Here is a 16,032-nt window from a genome sequence, read left to right as displayed (position 1 = left end):
CTGGTCACTCTGGAGAGGGCGGTTGGGGGCAGAATAACCAGGACCCAAAGAAGTCTAAATGAATGCAGCTGAGGGGAACCAATATCTGAAGACAGAGCGAGTAACTTGTCTCAGGTGAGCTGTAGTGTGTGAGGTAGTGAGAGAATAAAGTGTGAAGACTTCACAGGGTATATGCATATATATATATGTATTTATATCTAAATGTTTATATCTAAAATGTTTGAGAATCAGTATTTAGAGAAAAGGCAAATGGGATAAATATGGGTCTGTGGGAATCTGATTATTTAGCCTTTAGGAATGTCTTTCTCCCCCTTCTTCTTTAGATTTATAGATGTCACCTCAGCTGTGAATAGAATACAAGATTGTGAACGCTTCCCTATGAATAACTCAAGCAAGGCCATATTCAAATAGAGATAGTACAAATTTACTTAGGATGTGAACCTCACCAGGTCTAAGTTTCGTTTTCCTGTATCACATGATTTCGGGGAAATCAGGTGATATTCCCCTCTCCCCCTCCCCTAGCCTACTTGCAAACCGCCATCTTAACATTAAAGTTTCCCTGTAAGGTAATTCTGTAGTTTTTGTGCTGGTATTGGGTAAAACCTATTCCTGGTTAGATTGTGAGGCCACTTATCTCCGCAAATGGGGACGAGGGTCCAGCCTCTGGGGTGGGATTTCTTAGAATTGTTTGTACAAGGGTATGTATCTCCCTGCTTGCCTCCCCCCTTTGCCTCTCTTCACTACTATCTCCGCCCTGGTAGTGAGAGATGCCCAATTCTCGAGACTTGATCAAATAAAGTTGTTTTTTTTTCTACCTTAAGAAACCAAGACATCTCTGTTTTTTTTTTTTCACTTGAGCTAGTGGGTTTTTGTCCCACACAGTAGGAAGAGCCAACTTTCTTCCAGCAGAGATCGGTGGAGGCAGGGGCTGAAGAATGAACAATCCCCAGGCGGACAGAGGAATGGACACAAGCCGCGGATGGATCCTTCGCCTCTCGGGAGCCTCATCCAATCCCTGGGACACCCAGGGCTTCCCAGACAGGATAGGAACCTGGGTGTGCCTGAATTCAGGCCTGGGGAGGCCTAAGAGGACAAAGAGCTGGACTGCCCAAGAAAGCAAGTCAGGAGCTGAGGTCCACCCAGGCCTGCGGCCCCTCCTCTGCCCGATCGTGGGCTGGAGGGGAAAGTAAGGGGAGAAGCGTTTAAGTACCCCCAACTGCTGGGGCACTAAAGAGAGAAATGGGGAAACAGAGGCAGATCCTGAAGGGAGAGGCGCTTTGGTGGCCAGGACTCTAGCCCTCTCTGGGATTAGGGCAGTGCCTGGCATACAGTTGGCGACAAATACGTGCTTGCCAGCCGCAATCTCAGTTTCTCCTCTTTAAAAAGAAAGAAAAGGCAGGCTAGAGCAGGAGCGCCAGGCAACCAGAAACACGTGGGGAATGTAGTGCCACTGCGGAGTGCCTGCGGAAGCCCAGGAACCAAGCTGGTCTCGCAGGCGCCGGAGGTGGGCGCTGGGATGGCCGGCCTGCTTTTGTCCCGACCCCCAACACTCCTGGGGCAACCCGTCCTCATCCCGGGTGTCCAAGGGGCCTCGGGCTAGGGAGGGGCCGTGACACGTGACGCTGGGCGGAGGCCGGGCTGAGTGACGTCATGACCCAACGGTGGGCGGGGCCCGTAGACTGTCTCCCGAGGGAGGCCCTGGAGAGCCGGTCCGAAGTGTTCGTGATGGGGGCAGGGTTGCGCATGCGCAGGGCCCCAGTTTCCCTTCCCCCATGCAAATTCTTTATCCCTGTGGTTAGCGAGCGAACCTCTTATCCAAGCTCAAAAAGAGCTTGGAGATCCTTGAGGCCCAGAAGGGAAGGGACTCAGGGGCCTGGGAGGAGAGGGCGAACAGACCTGGAAAGAGCTGGGAGGACTGAGCCCAGGTGGGGGCGGGGAGCGGGCCTGGGAGGTCGGGGGCCATGATCCCCACTTTTCCGGTGAGAAACGTGAGGGTGCCCTGTCAACACTTATTAAGCACCTGCTGTGTGCCAGGCACCATACCTGGGGTTACAAAAGAGGCCAAAGACAGCCCCTGCCCTCAGGGAGCTTGCAGTCTAATGGCCCAGTGACCTGCCAGGAAAGGCGTGCAAGTTCCTGGTGGAGAGAGAGCACCCCAGGAGCCAGGCTCCTGGAGCCCTAGGGAAGGGAGGGGGCACCCAGCTCTGGCCTCAGTCCTGGGGCAGCCTGGCCTCTACATGCAGGGTCCAGAGGCTTTCCCTGGCTCAGGTGCCAAGCTCTTGGTGGAAAAGGCACATCGGGTATAGGGCAGCTATTTATTTCCTCCTCCCAGGAGCAGTGCTGTAGGACCCCCAGCCACTGGCGCCCTCTCCTGCTGCCCAACTTGAGGTGCCTCAGCTCCTGCCCACTGGGGGCATTCCACCCTGCCAGGCTCAGTGGCACTGCTGCTGGGAGAGAGTGCCAGCCTGCCCCTGCCCCATGCTGACCCTCAGGCCCCAGCCCACGCCCCCCCCCCCCCCCCCCCCGCCTGGCAGAGGGCCTGGCCTTCCCTGAGCAGATCCCAGGGCCAGAGGAGTGGCTCTGCTGGACCTTTTCGCCTCTTGTGATTCCTGAGGCCGGCTGGGGGCTGCGAGCGCACCTCTTCCTTTTCCCCCTCAGCTTGACCCCTTCCCCCCAGAGAAAGGAATGGCCACCAGACCCCAGGCTGCCCTGGCTCAGGCGAGTTTGCTCTGCCCTCCAGCCTTGCTGAGGTGTCCTTTCCTTTCTCAGAGGGCAGATGCCTCGCCTTCCCTGGGCCTGGGACTCCTCTGACCAAAGAGGTTCCAGCAGAGAATGGGCCTGGCTTGGGCAATGATGGGCAGCTCCCAACCTGCTGCAGATCTTCCCTCGGTACCCCTCCACTCAGCGCATTCTCATTAGGAACGTCCCGTTGGTAGCTGGAGTGGGGAGAAACCTCATTGTTGCTGCCTGGACGGATGGCTCAAGCGAGGAAGTCACCAGGCAATAATTGAGCACCTGCTGTGTGCCAGGCACTGTGCTTGGTACTGGGGAGACAAACAGAGGCAGAAGACAATGCCTGCCCTCAAGGAGCTTACAGTCTGAGGGGGAGATATACCAGCAGGCTCTGTCCAGGGTAAAAAGGAGATGATGAACAGAGAAGGCATTGGAATTTGGGGGGGGGGGGGGCAGATTTTAGTTGGGATTTAAAGGAAGCCAGGGCCATTAGTAGGAGAAGCAGAGGAGAGTAAGTGTTCCAGGCCTGGGAGGGTCTTGTTTATGGAAAGTCAGGAGGCTAAGGTCACTGGATCCAGGAGAACATGTCAGGTGCTGAGGTGTGAGGAGACTGGAGAAGGAAGAAGGGAAGGTCACAAGGGGAGGACTTGGGATCTGATAGGGACGTGGTGACGGGGTCAGATCTTTACCTTAGGAACGTCCCGTTGGTAGCTGGAGTGGGGAGAAACCTGAGGCAGGCATTCCCCTAGCAGCTGTGGCCATGGTCAGACCCAAGGCGATGTGTGGTAGCTGGGTCCACGGAGAGAAGGGGGCATATACCGGAGGTAGTGCAGGGGGCAAAAGGACAAGATTAGGAACGGGTTGGACGTGGGGGAAGGGAGCTGATGGGAAGCACAACAGACCCTGGGTCACGCTTGCCTCTGAGCGCACACCCCTTCCCACTTCTACCCCTGCCTCCCAGGGCTCCTGGGATTGTCCATCTGTCTCCTGGCCAGCAGGCATGTGCTCTGTTTCAGGAGCCCATGACCTTCAGGGATGTGATGGTGGACTTCACCCCTGAGGAGTAGGTGTGGCTGGGCCCCTCTCAGAGGCAGCTGTACCAGAATGTGATGCTGGAGACCTACCGGAACCTGGTCTTCCTGGGTAAGGAGGCTTCCCTCTTTCTGTTCATGCCATAGGAGTCAGGCAGGACCTACTGTGGGCTGGACACTGTACTAGAATGCAACCCTGCCTGCCCTCTCAGGGAGATAACAGAGGGGATTCTCCCCTACCTAGGCACAAACCACATTTCAGGTAGGGCCAGTGAGTCTCTGAGGGCATGATCTGCAAGCACCCTCTCCTGCCCTGACAGGATGGGTTTCTATGCTGGAAGCAGGCAGTCGCTCTAGACCCAAAATTGCTGCCTGGGACCCTTAGTGTATGGGCCGTCATGTATTGCTACCTCCCATCCTAGAGGCCCAGTCCCTGAGCCTCTCTTCGAAGTACCCTGGGTCTTGCTCTCTGGCCCCTTTCCCCCAGGTCCATGGGGTTCTGACAGCTCCCTGAGCAAGGCACTTCTTCCCTCTGAGCAGGGTTTTGGATTCCCAACCCAAAGGAGATCTCCAGCCTGGAGCAAGGAGAAGAGCTCTCAAGAACAAATAATGAAGTCCTCCAAGGCACCTGGGAAGGTAAGGGATGGAGAGCCAGGCTCCTCAGATAGACCTAGCAAGCACTTCTCAGGTGTCCAGGTGCTGGACAGGTGGGTCCAGGCAGGCCCCACCCTCAGGGACCTTCTCCCCACCTGGGGCAGCAAGTCTTCCCATGAATGCTTAGAGAAGATGGCAGCCATTCATCAGGTATTGCGTTTGTGTCTGCCTTTCCCCCAGGTCCATCTGTCCCAGTGGGTTTTCTCAGCCATCTTCTCCAAGTCAGGGCATCTGACCCCCCCCCCCCCCCCCGTTCCCAGAGATGATAGTTCATTCAGGGCTCGTCCCTGAGCCCATCTTTGAGCTACTGAGCTCCTGTCTCCCCACCTGTTGTTGCCTGATCTCCTTCCTGGCTGTAGTAGAGAGAGGCCCTGGTACAGAGGCAGGTGCCCTACCCCCCACAGGGAGTCTGTGACCTCTAAAAGGAGGCGAGACTTGGGCTGGATGGTCCCCCAGATCCCTCCACTCTGAGGTCCTCTCCTGATAAGTCCCTGTCTGTCCCTGTCCTCTAGTCTCTATCCCCCTGTTTATGTCTCCTTCACCACCAATCCACCCAGCCATGCTATCCTCCAAGTTCATTCTATCACTTCATCCCCACAGGGCAGGAGCTTGTAACATTTTCAGTGTCTTTCGGACTGGACAGCTGGGCCTGAGACCACTGAGCCATATCCAGAACAGGACATTTCTGAAGACCCCTTGTCACAAGGAATGATAATACAAAGAACCTCAATTGATGATTTCTGGCGCTGCAGGTTGGGAAAGAGGCACTTGAGGCAAGTGACTATCGATGCGCTCTCCAAACATGATCCTCTTGGGAGGGAGGCGTGTGCCATCTCATGCCTTAGCAATCCACTGAAAGTTCTGCCAGGAGAGACACCCCAGCAAGGCAATGCAGGAGGAGAAAGAGAAAAAGAACTTTTAGATCCAGCTAAACATCAGATACTTCAGGCAGAGATGATGGTTTGTTGGCCCAACAACTATAGGAAAGCCTTCAGATGTTCCTCAGACTTTACCCAGTGCAGTAAAACTCAGACCATGGAGAAAACTTCTATGTGTGTAGAATGTGGGCAAGTCTTTAGTCGAACCTCATCCCTGAATCAGCATCAGAGAATTCACACTGGAGAGAAATCTCATGCGTGTAAAGAATGTGGAAGAGCCTTCATCTGTTCCTCCACTCTCATTGAGCATGAGAGGATTCATACTGGAGAAAAATCCTATAAGTGTAATGAATGTGGGAAGGCCTTTATTCAGGGCTCGTCCCTTGTTCTACATCAGAGAACACACACAGGGGAGAAACCCTATGAATGCAATGAATGTGGGAGAGCCTTTGCACGGAATATACACCCTAATCGACATCAGAGGCTTCATACTGGAAAGAAGCCCTATCTTTGTGATAAATGTGGAAAAACCTTCAATCAACATACATATCTTACCCAGTACCAGAGAATCCACACTGGAGAGAAACCCTACGAATGCAGTAGATGTGGGAAAGCCTTCATTTCCACCAAATCTCTAATTGAACATCAGAGAATTCATACAGGAGAAAACCTCTTTAAATGTAGTGAATGTGGGAAAGCTTTTAATAGACCCAACATCAGAGAGTTCATACTGGAGAGAAACCATATGAATGTAAGGACTGTGGGAAGGCCTTCAGTAAGAGTTCCAACCTTACTTAGCACCAGAGAATTCATACTGGAGAGAAACCGCATGAGTGTACTGAATGTGGAAAAGCTTTCAGCCAGGGCGCACACCTTACTCAACACCAAAGAATTCATACAGGGGAGAAGCCTTTTGAATGTGAAGAATGTGGAAAAGCTTTTACAGAGAGATCGTCCCTCACTCAGCACCAGAGAATTCACACTGGAGAAAGGCCATTTGAATGTGAACAATGTGGGAAAACCTTCAGCTGCAGCTCATCCCTAACTCAACACCAGAGAATTCATACTGGAATAAAATTTTATGTATGTGTTGACTGTAGGAAAACCTTTAGAGTGAGCACATTCCTTAATGAACATAGGAGAATTCACACTGGTGAGAAACCCTATGATTGTGATGAATGTGGGAAGGCCTTTAGGGTGAGCTCAGCCCTTATTGAACATAAAAGAATTCACACTGGAGAAAAACCCTTTCAGTGTGGTGAATGTGGAAAGGCCTTTAACCGAAGTACACATCTCACTCAACATCAGAGGATTCATAATGGTGAGAAACCTTTTCAGCGTGATAAATGTGGGAAGGCCTTCAGGGTATTTTCTTCCTTTACTGAACATCAGAGAATCCATACTGAAGAGAAGCCCTTTGAATGTCATGTTTGTGGAAGTCCTTCAGCTGTAGCACACACCTTAATCGACACAAGAGAATTCACACTGGAAAGAAACCCTATCAGTGTGATGAGTGTGGCAGAGCTTTTATCCAGACCAGACACCTCACTCAGCACCAGAGAATTCATACACGAGAAATAAACTGATATGTTCCCCTTGAGTAGCCACTTAGAGGAGGTTTTGCTCATTAGACTTTGTAGCAGTCTATCATCTTTCAGAACTTGTCCTCAAGGTTCAGGTCTTGGTGGAAAGGAAAGGATACTTTCTGATATTACCTTAGTTGCTGAAAGATTTGGTTCTTAACTTTGGACCTCAAGGGGATGACTGTCTTCTTGATGGTGGAGAAGAGAAGAACTCCACATTTTCCCAAGTCAGCCCCCTCCCTCCAGAGTCCTAGGAGAGGTGGGGAGGTTGGATAGACTTGAATAGGTCACAGATCCCTCAACCCTGTCCAGGACCAAAGCCTGGGTCACAGGCTACTGAGGCATCCCCACTCAGATAACCTCAGGTGTGAACAGGCTTGGCAGTGGGATAGGACAAAATCTGCCTGTGGATGATAGCCAGGAATATTCCTTGTTGGTATTATCTCTGTCTTATAGGTCTTCCCATCAGACTCTTCATGGTCCTCTGTCCCATGACTCCTGCCTCTTTTACTTCCCCCACTCAGCCCTTTATCTCACACTGACCATCTCAGGAGAGGAGTGAGTGTCAAGAGAGGGGGAAGATGGGAGTCAGGAGACTCAGACACCTATAAATAGTCTGGGGAGTCAGAAGAGGGACAAGAAAGAGTGGAGTGGGGAGCAGATCAGCTGGGCAAGAAGAGAGTGGAAAGGAGCTCTTTCCTGAAATGATCAAAATAAAGACCCATGGCGGGAAGGGGGTGGGGTGTTCGAGGAACTAGGCACCAGGATCAGTGTCTCAGACACAGATAAGGGAAGTAAGGCCCAAGAGTCAAAGCTGAACAGGCTACTTTCCACCTTAAGTAAGCACCAAGTAGTGCTTCTAGCATTGGGCTTGAAGGGCCCCTGAGAGTGCAGAGCCTTCTGAATGTCTCAAAAGGATGGGTGGGGAATGAGGTGGTCAAGGCCCCTCTCCCATCCCTGGGATAGAGGTGTCTGCAGATCAGGAAACAACAAGTGTGTCTGCGGTGAGATTCAAGCCTAGGTAGGCCCTCAAAAGCCTCCCACGGCGATGGCATGGACTGCCCCATAAGGGCTCCAATTCCTGGGGTCTGGGATAGGAGAGTCCCCCACCCACCCAGGGCTTGTGGAAGGTACCTGGGGACCAGGTGGGCAATCTTTGGAGTGTGTTTCCTGCAAAACATAGGACTGAACTGTCTTTCTAGAGCTTCAAAGGTTTTGCAAAGCATCTCCTTCACAGAAAGAAACAGGCAGTCCCCACCAGCCTGCTAGCTTCCAGGCCAGGGTCAATAGCTGTGCCTCTGAGGAAGGTTGGGTTTTGCTAATCTGGGCAACTGTGGGTCTGGGCAGTCCCAGAACTGCTGCCCAGAGCAGTCCAAGCCAGTCTGGCATCCTCCCATGTAGGTGCCAGGTAGGGGCAGTCACTTGGGCTGATGGGAGTTGGGAATTGGGAGGGATGGGCCACCTCTTCTCGGGTGTTTGTCATGAATTTTAGAGCCAAACTTTGATACAAATAAAAATGGGAACTTGACTGTTAAGGAGCTGCCTGTGACGCCCTTCTCCAGCTGCTCAGGACATGTTTTCCGAATGTCAAAGGGTTTTCTTAACAAATGCCAGCCCTGAAACTTTGCAGGGGCTGGGGTGGGGAGGGGGGAGGTACAAAGCAGGCCCAGAGGGGAGAAGAGGCTTCCCACAGCTACTAAATGGCAGAGTTGGGATTGAGATCAGGGTCCCAACTGCCACACCCCACTCCCTTCCTACTCCTTAACCCATTAGAGTGTGAGCAGTGTATCCCCAGTGAATAGCACAGTGCCTGGCACAAAGTAAGTGCTTGATAAACTGTTACTGATTTGACTTAACCTCACTGAACGAAGCTGTGAGAGGATTCTAGTTCAGAACCTTACACGCTGGGTGAACTCTGGCAGACCTTTCCTTCCCCGGGACTCAGTTTCCTCATATACGATGAGAGGGTTAGACTCAATCTCCTTTAGGATCCCCTCCCTAACGAAATCAGTCAAGTGTCAGTCACAAACATTTATCAGGCGCCTACTACGCATCAGCCACTGTCTGATCCAGAAGGGATATGGTGACCAAAAGGAAACAGTCCCTGCCCTCATGGAGCATCCATACAATGTTGATTCCCAGGCTAGAAAGTCAACCACTAATACCCAATCCTTGGATTCCAGGATCTTAGGAAGATTTTCCTTCCCTTCAGTCAGCACTCATACAAATAGATCACTTTCTGGCCCCTGACACTTGTCTTTTCCCTCTGTCTCTCTTCTTTCCTTTGTCTTTCTCACCTCTCTACCCTTCATCTCTCTCCCTTTCTTGCTCTCTCCCTCTCTATCTTTCTGTCTCCCTCCCTCTCTTCTCTCCCCATCCCCTTCCCCTCTGTCACCTCTCTCTCTCCCTCTCTCTTCTCCATCACCCTCCCTCTCTATATCCCTCTCCTCTCCCTCTCTCTGTATCTCTTCCCCATTTCCTCCCTCTCTGTGTGTCTCTTTTCTCATCCATCTCTCCATCCCTCTTTCTCAGAGTACCCTAGTACCCATGCTTCCCACAGTTCATCTTCCCCTGCAGGAGCTTTCAAGTCATTTTGATCCTGGCCTCCATTTCCATCTTGTTTTAGGAATTGTAAATCACTTTCCTCCCAGGACCCTGTGTGAAGAAGGGCCTTACAAGGCTTCTTGTCTACCTCTTGCCAAAAAGGAAACAGGCCTATAGAGTGGAAGTGACATGCCCAGAGGCACCCAGACAGAAGGTCTGGAGCCAAGATTTGAACCATGTATCATGACTTCCTGTTGGTGACCAGGACTGCGGTTTGAAGAGAGGTTCCCTAGGCCCATGCTTGTTCTGGTCACACAGGGCAAGAGGGGGCTCTAGGATGTCCTTCCTAGCACCTAAATGGCAGGGGATGGATTAAGAAAAAGGTTTTAGGAGGGATTGAAGCCAGTTCCAAAAGACTCCTTTGAGCTATGTTAGCAACTTGTTGAAGCTGGAAGTGTCCTGAGAGATCATCCTTATTTCACAGATGAGGATGCTATGGCCCAGGCAGGGGAAATAACTTAGAGACATGGGATTTAGAGCTAGAGGCATCCTAAAAGACCACCATCTGATCATATGAGTAAACTGAGGAAGCTGGGAGAAGCAAATCACCTTAAGTCCCACAGCTGGTCTGAGGCACAGCTCCCAGGCTCCCTGCACCCATTGGTCAACGTTTGCATGAGGGCCCTGGGGGCAGCCAAACCCAAGGCATCCAAGCTTGAGGCAAGGTCTCCAGCCTTGCCATTAGCTCCTCTCTCTAGCTAAGTGGGGAAGAAGGCAGGTGAGGGACATTGGTGGCCTGTGGCAGGGGTCCTGGGACTTCTCTTGATGTAGGGCACAACAAATATCTCTGCCTCTCCTGGGCATCTCTGAGTGGGGCTGTGTTCTGGGTACCATCTTTTGGTGTGGCACCCCCTCAGAGCTATTCCCTGCTGGATACAAACACCACTCACCTGGCCAGCATCTAGCTTGTTGTTTTACCCATGGCCCCCCCCACTGGGTGTGACAGGTTTTCCATGCTGGGGGCTCTTCTATCTCCATCCAAAGGCCAAAGCAACTGAAGCCTTTTTTGAAAAGGGCTTGTACACACACACACACACACACACACACACACACACACACACACACCCAAGCTCTTGTCAAGGCCTGTGGATTTCACTACCTCTGCCCCATCTCTGGTCCATTTCACCTCTGCCCCATCTCTGATCTATTTCACCTTTGCAGTTTATCTAGTCAGTTTCACCTCTGCAACATCTCTCGAGTAAGGCCAGTTTTTTACCTCTGACAGGGTCCTATCCCATTATAGGTCTTCATCACCTCAGGCCTGGACTATTGCAATAGCTGCTGGGGGAGGGGGGGCCTCGGGGTGTTTGGGCTGTCTGTCCTCCAATCTATGCTCCATTCAGCCACTAAAGTGATTTTCCAACCATGTCACCCCCCCCCCCCCCAACACACACTCAATAAACTCCCATGGCTCCCTGTTGCCTCCAGGAGAAAATACAAAATGCTCTGTGTGGCATTCAAAGCCCTTGATAACCAGCCCTTTCTTATCTTTCTGGTCTTCTCACACCTTACTACTTGATCCACTGACACTGGTGTCTTCCCTCAACTGATCATTTCCAATTTATCCTGTATGTAGCTTGTTTGCATATAGTTGTTTGCTTACTGTCTCTTCATTAGATTGTAAATGAGCTCCTTGGGGGCAAGGACTGGTTTTTTGCCTTTCTTTGTACCCCCAGCACTAAGCACAGTATCTGCATATAGTAGGCAATTAATACTTGCCCACTTAACTCCTGATTCTGCCCTTTAAGACCAAACAACAAGTCTAACCCTCTTCCACATGACAGCCCTTCCAATTCTTACTTATTAGCTATGCAACCCTGGGCAAATTGCTTAACTTCTGGTTAACAGCACCTACCTCCCAGGGTTGTTGTGAGATCCAAATGTGATAATATTTGTAAAGTACTTAGTGTACTGCCTTTCACACCTAGGTGCCTAATAAATGCTTGCTTTCTTCCTCCCTCCCTCCCTCCCAGTTCTCTGATACCTTCTGCTTCCCTCCCCCTCCATCTTCTAGCATTAGATAGATGAGACTGTAGGGTAGATACAGACCATATTTACCCATCCCAGGTCACAGGGTCACTTCCCTCCACTTGAAACCAGTGCCTTTATTCCTCACTTCACAAGCAGGAGCTTGTTTTCCTCCTGAAGAAGCAGGACTGCATGACAGAAGCTGAGCTGCATTTGAAGTCAGCATCAGGTTCAAATCCTGGCTCTTCCGATGGGGTGATGGGACCTGAACCCCTAAAAGAAAAAGACCATGTCTTTGAAAGTAGCCTGGTCCCTAAACATTTTCACACAGCCCAGATCACTGGCATTTTGCCCCAGGCATCTGGCCCAGCTCGGCTCAGCCCAGCCCACCTCAGCCCACCTAGATACTCAATAACCCTTTTAACAGCCCTTTCACTTTAGCTCTCCAACCACTTAACTCCCTTCATTGTCTGTACCTGGCCTACCCCAGGCCATTTACCGCTCCACAATCCCATCTAGCCCCTTTCACTGTTGCACCTGGGGCCCCCCAGGCTATTTACCACTCCTTACTTCCATCCAAATCTTCTCACAGTTTTAACAAAAAAAGGTCCCATCCTCATTCAGATTGGAAGACTCACTAGGAATCTCTGCCCACTTCTATTGGGGTTATAATAAACCTTGCTACTTTGACTGAAAGAAGGCTTGAGTGGTCGAATTCTTTCCAGGCAGACTTGCCCTGTACCTTTGATAGCATGATGGGACCTGGACCCTGAATTTTCCCATACATTTTCAGCTGCCTAGATCACTGGCATCTTGCCTAAAGCATCTGGCCCACCCCAGCCCACCTTGATTACTTGATTAGCTTACTTGATACTCCTTAATCCCATCTAGACCATTTATTTGTTGCCCCAGGCCACCTCAGGCTATTTTCCACTCTCTTTTCCAGATCTCTCTTTTCTTGTATTGTTGTGCCCAAAAAAAGCAAGCGAGACCCGGATATAAATTTGGATGTGGATTTATTGAAGCGTGTGACTGTTCAGAGTAATTACTCAAATAGAACAGCCCCGAGTTGGGGAAGAGAAAGAGTATTTAAAGGGAAAGAACACAATTAGATTTCTGTGGAGATGGGGACACAAACAGTGGGACAAGCTGAGGCAGGATTATTTCCATGGAGAAGGGAATGCAAACAGTGGGGTCTCTGGAGATGGGAGTAAAAACAGTGGGGTGAGCTAGGGCAAGAAGGAGAAACTGGAGAGGGGAGGGGCAGTGCATAACATTCCCCACTTTTTTTTTTCAAAGTGTGTCAATTCTTTGACACATTCTCATGAGATCTGTCACAAGAATCAGGGGGACTGGGATTTGCAAATCGGTAATGGAGATCCCTAATCAATAGCAGTTTAACAGAGTTTATGCAGGACTTGACAAATTGCAGAAAACGATTAATGAGGCAGGGGCCCACAACCAGAGCTATAATGAAGAGGAGGAGGGGGCCAGCCAGGGCTGACACCAGGGTAGTGAGCCAAGGGGATCTACAGAACAGGGACTGATACCAGTTCTCAGAGTTTTCCAGCTCCTTCTGTCTACTGGCAACATTTTGGCGTACCAACCTCAGGCTTTCCTGCACCACCCCAGAATTGTTAGCATAGAAACAACAAGCCTCTCCCAGGGCCACACCCTGCTTGAGAAAAAGAAGGTCAAGGCTTCTGCGGTTCTGGAGGGCCACCTCCGCCAACGAGTCCACTTGTTTTTCTAGGACTGAGATGGACTGCTCTATGTGGGAGAGGTCAGTGTTTACCTGTGCACTTAAGGCCTTATAGTTGAGATCCCCTTTGACTAGGGCTGCCATTCCAGTGGCAGCGGAGCCCACAAGCCCCAGGCCCACTAAGATGGGGATGAGGAGTGGTATTGCTTGCCTTTGACAGTAACTTGGTTGCCCTTTGGGGGGAAAATAGCACCAGCCTTCCTCACCTGGGAGGAGGGAAACCCGGGAAATTATGGCCCCCAAGATGCACAGGGGGCCCTCCGGGTTTTGTTGGCGTCTGAGGAACACAGTAGCAGAGACACACTGGGTAAAGCCGTTGTGACATGCCCACCAGGCTCCTGGAGGGGCCGGGAAGTAGTATGAGCTGGAGACCTGAATCTCCTGAGTTTGTCTGCAAATGGAGCCGTACTGAGAACTGGATAAAGTGGTGTTAGATGATGTAAGGCAAAGGCCTGTTCCCTGCACATCCCCAAGGGTGAGCCGTGGTTGGTTCCCCTTGCAGTTCTCCATGTTGGAGGTAGGGGTGATGGAGGCATTTAGTACCACCACTACATAGTAAGGAGGCTGGGGCTTAACACAGATCCAACAATTTTTTGCCCAGTATGTGGTTAGAGCTGTTAAGTGATATGAACTGCCGATAAAAGCACAAGCAAGGAAACCTGATAGATGTGGGGTTCCTGAGTAATAGGTGTTGGGGCAGGGATGGCTAGGTTCCCTATTGGGCCAATGGGATGGGGACCTGGTAAAGGCTTCTTGGTCACAGTCATGGTCACTGTCTCTCCCATGTGTGGCAACCCCATGGTCACCCAAGGGATAATAATGAGTCCCAGTACCTGAGAGACCGGGCCTCTCCAGGCACGTCGAAAGGATTTAGGACAATAAGATCGAGTTTGGGGTGCCAGGGGTCTGACCTGATTGTACAGATACGGAGTAACGGGTCTGAGGGTTGGTCCGAGCCCCTAATGCTGCCTGCTGGGACACACAGGGAGTCACTAAGGTCAGTTGAGGGGAGGTTGTAGGCCGTGATACAAGGGCAGGCACATGTGGTTGGGCATCCTGAAATAGAACAGAGCAGGTAGTCTGCATCTGCTGGTGGGGCCTCAAATGGACTCGGCTGGGGAGAAAGGGTATTTAGGGGCAGTTATATGTCTTTGTGACTTTGGAAAGTCCAGGACTGTTTGTTCCCTGTAGTCATTACCCAAGTAGAGCTTAGCTTAGGGGCATGGGGATTGAAAGCGACCAGGGATTAATAGGAGGATCAAGAAGGGGGTTGGACAGTCTTAGCCTCTGGGGATCCTCGAGGGGTTCTGCCTTCCATTGTGCAGATGTAGCTGCTTTCACACGGCTGTGGTGGAGCCAGACAGGAATGGAGTTAACCTTGATTGCAGATGGGGTGGTCAGGATAACAGTTTAAGGACCTTTCCACCTAGGCTCGAGACCAGAGGCTGTATGTTTTCAGACTAGGACAGAGGCCCCAGACTAGAAGCGGTGGAGGTGGTCAGAAGTTGGAGTAGGCGGGGCTTCCCGGACAGATTTATGAAGCTGAGACTGGGTGTGTTGCAGACCCTGTAGGAACTTAATGAGGGAAGCATTAATAGGAGGGGGCCACCCAAAAAGAATTTCAGAGGGGTCAAACCTAGTTTATTAGGGGTGCATTGGCTGTGGAGCAGGGCCAGGGGGAGCGGAGTGACCCAGTTCTCCTGAAACTCTTTAAGGGTGTGGTTTGCTCATTCAACCTGACCAGAGCTCTGGGGCTGTGGGCACACCCCAAGAAATTTTTGGCAACAAAGCTAGGGCCATTATCTGAGCCAATGCTAAGGGGAAGTCCAAAACGGGGGATCAATTCATTCAAGAGTTTCTTTACAACCATCGGGGCTGTCTCTTTCTTCAGCAAAGACCAAAAGACATTTAAAACCTGCTGCTGGTGGTTTGACTTCAGTAAAATCCATTTCCCAATGTGCCCCTGCTTGCGCCCCTGGCAACCCCACCCTCAGTGGAGCTGTCTCTGCCTGCTTTGCGCTCACTTGGGTGCAGGATGCGCATCTGGTGACTGTGCTGGTAAGGATATTGTCTAGGTAGGGGATGTAATATCTGTCCCTGAGTAGCTCCCCCCAGGGGTGTAATCTGATGGAGTCTTCCCACCCAATCCCTCCCCAAGACCTCAGGAACAAAAATTTGGCCATCTCCCAAAACCCAGCACCCGGACTCCTTCTTCCCCCTCTTTTTTTTCTTTTGGCTGCGAAGGAATCATCCGAGGATGCATAGAAGGGAGAAGGGGTGGCAGAAGGGAGGGGGTCTGAAACAAGAAGAAGGGGGGCAGCTTCCAAGCAGGGTGCTGCTCTGGCAGTGGCATCTGTTGCACGGTTGCCAATTGCTTCAGGGGAGTCATTGATGGCCCAGGCAGTGGACAAGAGAAACTTGAGAGGGGAGACAGAGTCTAGGAGGGCGAGGATCTCCCCCCCTGCCTCCGACTGTCCTACTGGAAGATGTGAGGGGGCCCTGTTCTTTGTAAATAGACAGAAAAATCATGGGAGTCAGAAAGGAGTGTGGCAGGGTTAAAGGCAGAAGACTTAGAAAGGGTAGGGCAGGGGCTTATCTGCCACAAAAAGATGAAAGGACTTAGTGATGTCAGGCAGAGCAAATGCAGGGGCAGAGGTGAGGGCCCTCTTTAGGGGGTCAAGGGAGTTTTGTCCCGCCGGGGTCCAGACTAGAGGGCCAGACCCAGCAGTAGAAGAGTAAAGTGGGTTTAGCAAGGTCAGCAAACCCAAAGATCCAGCAGTTCACGGACCTGCTTCTTGGTAGTAGCAACAGGAATGTTT

The 16,032-nt window shown here is 51.3% G+C and overlaps 1 pseudogene; it reads left to right on the top strand.

The window, feature by feature from the left end:
* The first annotated feature begins 1,650 nt into the window (after positions 1 to 1,650).
* Positions 1,651 to 6,882, top strand: LOC118835257 (annotated as a pseudogene).
* The last annotated feature ends 9,150 nt before the right edge of the window (positions 6,883 to 16,032 follow it).

Source organism: Trichosurus vulpecula, chromosome 2 (assembly GCF_011100635.1).
Source record: "Trichosurus vulpecula isolate mTriVul1 chromosome 2, mTriVul1.pri, whole genome shotgun sequence".
NCBI lineage: Eukaryota > Metazoa > Chordata > Mammalia > Diprotodontia > Phalangeridae > Trichosurus > Trichosurus vulpecula.
This window is presented reverse-complemented; position numbering and strand designations above follow the sequence as displayed.